We start from the raw sequence: 5,789 nt of genomic DNA on the forward strand, positions 1-5,789 counted from the left end.
TCTTTCCCCCACAGATTTCCAATTTATGTTTCCATCCATGTCTAATTTCTCCAGTCAGAACCTTGTTGTTCCACTGATTTTCTACATCACAGGTCCCCGGCACTGTTGAACCTATGGAGACTTTTGGTGCTTTGAGAAGGGGAAGCAGGTGTCACTGCAAAATAGCTGCTATGGGGAAGGGCAGTCGCAATTTGGGAGCAGCTTTTCTGAATGGGTGTTCCTTAAAGCCTCAAAAGTGATGCCTCCTGGAGACTTCTAAAGCACCTTCTGTTCCAGGGCAACTGACTGGCCGCTGTATAGTACAGTATAGATTTATTCGATCAATGACCAGTAAAACCCATAAAATTACAAGTTACAGACAAAGGAAACACACACGCCAAGTCAACCATAATAACCAAAATACAGAAACAATATCAAATTAGCTAAAATTTGAATTCAGTACACATGATTTCCTAGTGCAAAAAAATTTGCACAACAGATTGTAGTCTGAAGGTTGTCACCCGTAAGGAACATCCTTAAAATATCATAGTCGGACTGTATAGTACAGTATAGATTTATTCAATCAATGACCAGTAAAAACCACAAAATGACAAGTTACAGATAAAAGAAACACACACGCCAAGTCAACCATAATAACCAAAATACAGAAACAATATCAAATTAGCTAAAATTTGAATTCAGTACACACGATTTCCTAGTGCAAAAAAATTTGCACAACAGATTGTAGTCTGAAGGTTGTCACCCGTAAGGAACATCCTTAAAATATCATAGTCGGAATGGCCAGGAAACCTTCTAAGCAATGGAAGAATAATTTTTAGGCAAATTTCCTCACTGGCACCACAAGGGCAAATTCTCTCTAGTAATGAAACAAGATGCTGAACCAGTGCTCTAATCCAGCAGGGCACTTCATATGTTCTTTATGAGGTGGGGTAAAGTGGAGGATGGCTTGATGCTTTCGAGAAGAGTTGCTTTGGGTAAGAAGCAAGTGAGTGCCAGGAAACATGTCAGCAGGCATTATGACACCCATGGGCACCAGGTTGGAGATCTCTGTTCTACATCTTCCCATTCACACCCATTATTACTTAAGTTCACTTTCAATTATCATTTGTTTTATCTGTTCTCCACTTGAGCAGCCACTCCTGGCAGTCAGTTCAGGTTGGAAATTTATATTAACTGACCCAGTAAGCTGCCCATTCTTTGAGACAATCCGTTTCCACCTGGATTCCACATTACATGAATGGCAGGGAAAATACAGTTCTCTGAGGGCCATTCACAATACAGAGTTACTTTTTTCTGTCTGAGCTAACAACCTGCATAGCAAAACTTGTGAACATTCCGTTACTTCCAAATGGTAACTCGTTGTGTGTTTACACTTTAGGACGGCTTGCTGTAGCTTGTACTTGTAACAGAGCTCTCATATGACTGCTTTGAGGAACATTTCAATCTAGGATGTCAGCTCAGACAAAAGACAAAAATGTCCTGACATACACTTCAAGGTCGTCTGACTCACCCTCAGTTGATCCTAAATCTCCTTCCCTCAAGATTTTCACCCAGTCATTTCCAACAGTTCTGAGCTGTAGAGGCCCTGCTTTTTCTTTCTTATTATTTTGCTTTCAGAACTGTACAATCAGATGCAAAGTAGATTTGACACACACACCCCCCCAATTCATCTTATGTTTCTTGTCTATTTTGAACATTCCTGTTCTAATTTGTTGAAAATCTTGTAGGTAACAAAGTATTGTTGTTACCTATGAGATTTGCAGGTAACAAGGTATTGTTCCTGTGTATACAGTTTTTGTGTGTAGTTTGAAGAACCCATCTGGCTGCTTGGAGCCCTGGGACATTGCGGGTCCATGATCAGATATTTCCCCGATCTGTAATTTAGTAAGAATGGCTATGGATTGGGTGTGTTGTGCTGGGAAAGGGGAAGTTAACTCCACCTTATGGAGTTAAAACTCAGTAGGAAAAAAAGGCACAATATCTATCTTTTCCTTTACTGTGGCTTACGGCAGCCTGGAAAGGGGGTGCGTTTTCAGTGTGGTAAAACATTAACCCATCTGTCACCAGAACCACAGCCCAAATCCAAATTGCCCCCTTCCGTGACTGCTTTTTTAAAATATTGAGATATTTGCAAGTTCATTCCCTGATGTCATGAAAGAGTTAACCTGTATGTTTGTTTATGGCAATTGTTAGTTAGCTTTAGAACCTATGAGCTTTCCTGCACGTAGTTCCCGCCAGAGTCCCATTCAGACCTTTAGCCTGGCTATTGGTCAATTCATAGTTGGGTGACGTTACCTGATATTTTGCATGTAGGCATTTAGGGGTTTCTTCTTCCTCCTCCCTTTGTTTAGAGATTAGAGTGTGAGTGTCCATCTTGGAGCTAACAGTAACTAGAAGGATGTAGCTAGATGGTTAGGCTGTTTATTGTTTTATCCTTAACAGGTAACCCTAATTTTATTAGTAAACTTTCTTTTAGCTAATTTACACATGTGTGCTGTGTGGTTCTCTTTTAATCTGCTAAAATATCCAACAAATATAATTGATAAAGTGGGTGAAATTCTTAACATAAAAGTGCATCACTTATAAAAATGCAGAAGAACAAAGTTTAAGTCCATTGGCATTTTTAAGACTTAACAAAGTTTTATTCTAGTTATAAGCTTTTGTGCACATGTAGAAGATTGCCCTGCCATTATTATATAATCAAAGTGTCATTTGCCAGAGATACTGCACAATGCTATGAATGTTGAATGAGTTCATTGGGATTTACTTCCAAATATATGTGTTTAAGGATTGCGGCCATGGTTACCTAGAGAAAGCATGTGTCTGTGTTTTGAGGGTCACTCCAGATTGGCAGGGGGGGGGGGTCGGCACTGGAAATTGCATGTTGCTGAACCTGATCCTGAGTGATCGGATCAGACTTTAGAATAATACCGAAGTAGCTTTCAATCAAGAAATTATATAAAAGCCGAAGATGACATATCATCGGGCAGAATAAATAATAAATAGGGCTGATAAAATGTGGACTGTCAGTGATCTAAAGTTTTTATTAGCTCCTGAGGTTTTAGCAATGAACACCTAATAGGGTTGATAAAATGTGGACTGTCTGTGATCTAAAGTTTTTATTAGCTCCTGAGGTTTTTTCCCCTTCAACGTTAAATCCTGTGTTTCCTGGAGCCAAGCAGCTCAGTTCTGAGCATGAAGTTGGGTTTGGCTGGGCTGCTGTTTGCTAACATATTTCCTTTGTAAACCACCCTTTTCAGTCTTGTGCTTGCTGACAGTGATATGTATCTGTACTGCTTGCATTTGCTAATACAATTCAGAGATATATAATCAAGTGTTCAGAGACCAGGCGTGAAGCTGTTCTTCCAAGAAGTTCTTCCAAGATAGGTTCCTTTCTTGCCAGAAGAACCTGCTTTGTCCATCATTGACTCTGGGGTTTGATTCTTTGGGGTTATGATCTTTCTGGGCATCAGTGTCGTGTTGGGTTGAACATAATATTTGCCAACCTAACAGGTGTGTTGCATTATTTAATGTTTGCAAAGTGCTTTGACATAATTGTTATTCGTGATGTTGATTTTTAGTCATCACAAGAAGCCTTGAACAGGGAGTTCCCTCGGGAGGCAACTGTTTAGCAATTCACGTTCAAGAAAGACCAACGAAGTGAGACAGTGTCTTTACTGGACTAATGAATGTTGGAATGTACGGAATACACAAAGCGGTCGAACTAGAAGAAAGCATTGGCCCATTGAACACAATAAAATATTTCATAGTTGATAATGCGATAGGTGTCATTGAGGAAACTTGCAAATTATCCTTACCTTACCAGATTTTTGTAAAGATTACTGTGATTGTGTGCTTTAAATGCTTTTTAAAAAGTGTGACATAGCCCTGACCTGGATAGCCCAGGCAAGCCTGATCTCATCAGGTCTCAGAAGCTAAGCAGGCTCGACTTTGGCAAGTGCCTTGCCCCACCCATGAACATGATAAAAACAGGCTGCTAACCTATGATTGATGAACTTTGAGTGGTCATCTGTGCATTCACACCTGTGGGATTAAGGCACCAGCACCAGTCCCAATCCATAAACTTTCAAAGCTCAGCAAAGTTCCTTTCCCATGCGCAGGAACCCCCACCACACATGTACACGGGCGGGGCATGGACATCCTGCCAGTTCCTTCTGACCACTGTGCAATCCCCCAAATCTGAAGAGCAGGCTGACAGCAGAGCGGAAGGCTGTGCGGGTGATGTGAATGCACAAATGACCACTCAAAGATCATCAGTTACAGGTAAGCAACCTGTTTATCTTCATCGTGGTCTCTGTGCATCACACCTGTGAGAGAGTAGCAAGCTCTGGCTCACTGGGAGAGGGGTGCTGGCAGCTACTCAGTCACATGCGGATTATAGGATGGACTGTCCCATTGCTGCTCTTTGGTGCACACAAACATAGAGGGTGATAAAAGTGTTCAGGGTCACCCATGTGGCTGCCTTTCAGATGTCTTTCTGAGGGATCCCTCTGAGGAAGGCTGTGGATGTGGCCATTGCCCTTGTAGAATGCGCTTGGGTAGGGCCTGGCAGAGGCCATTTTTCTAATAGCACAGTTTAATTGTTCCAACAGTCCACTTAGGTAGTCTTTGGGCCGAGATCTGACGGCCCTTCTGATGCAATGCATAGGAGGCAAAAAGGTGAGGGTCCTTGCAATCTGTTTTTGTCCTGTCAAGGTAGAACAGCAAGGCTCATTTCATACCGAAAGAGTGAAGGAGTCTCTCCACGTTATTCTTGGGATTAGCAAAGAAATCTGGGAGTGTGACGTCAGCATGGAGGTGAAACTGTGACACCATCTCTCTGGTGCCAGTGAGACCTCTTAGTTGTAGAACTGCAGGTAAGGGGGATCGTGTCAGAGGGCCAGGAGTTCTACATGCCTCACTGATGTGATGGCAATCAAGAATGCTGAGGGTCTCATGTGGCCATAGGCTTGAAGGGCCTCCCTGTCAGTTTCCTGAGGACCAGTAGAAGGTCCCATGCAGGAACTGGAAGTTTGACTGGGGGGGTTTCATGCATACTTTCAGGAACCTCTTGGTGAAAATGGAGTGGCCATTAATTTTCTGGTGATATGCAAATTTGGCAGCCAGGTAAACTCTCACAGTGGAGTGGCTCAATCCTGAATCCATGAGTGAGAGCAGGAAACTAAAGATGGTAGGAAGGCTGACTTGTTCCAGTGAAGTTATGGCGTCCTGGGCAAAGGCAAGAAACTTATGCCACTTATAGGCATTGGATTTCCTGGTGGATGGTTTCCTACTGTTAATCATGACCTCTCTCACCCATTCAGGGAATGATCCAAGATGATTTTCCACACTGTCAATTTCAAGTGCACCCTGCCCCCATGGGTGAGGGTTAGTTTAGGGTTAGGTTTTGGGTTAATGTTAGGGTTGGGTTCAGGTTAGGGTTAGAATAGGGTTATGGTTATGATTAGGGTTAGGTTTTGGGTTAGGGTTATGGTTAGATTAGGGTTAGGGTTTGGGTCAGGCTTAGGTTTAGGATATGGTAAGGATTAGGTTAGGGTTAGAGTTAGGTTTTAGGTTAGGTTTAGTGTTAGGATTGGGTTAGTGTTAGAATTAACTTAGGGTTATGTTAGGGTTAGGGTTTCAGTTAGGGTTGGGTTAGGGTTAAGGTTTGGGTTAGGTGTTAGGCTTAGGGTTACAGTTTGGGTTAGCGATCAGGTTAGGGTTATGGTTTGGGTTATGGCTATTGTTAGTGTTAGGGTTTGGGTTAGGGTCAGGGTTATGCTTAGGTT

Source organism: Gekko japonicus, unplaced genomic scaffold (assembly GCF_001447785.1).
Source record: "Gekko japonicus isolate JY-2015 unplaced genomic scaffold, Gekko_japonicus_V1.1 scaffold165, whole genome shotgun sequence".
In the NCBI taxonomy this organism is placed as follows: domain Eukaryota; kingdom Metazoa; phylum Chordata; class Lepidosauria; order Squamata; family Gekkonidae; genus Gekko; species Gekko japonicus.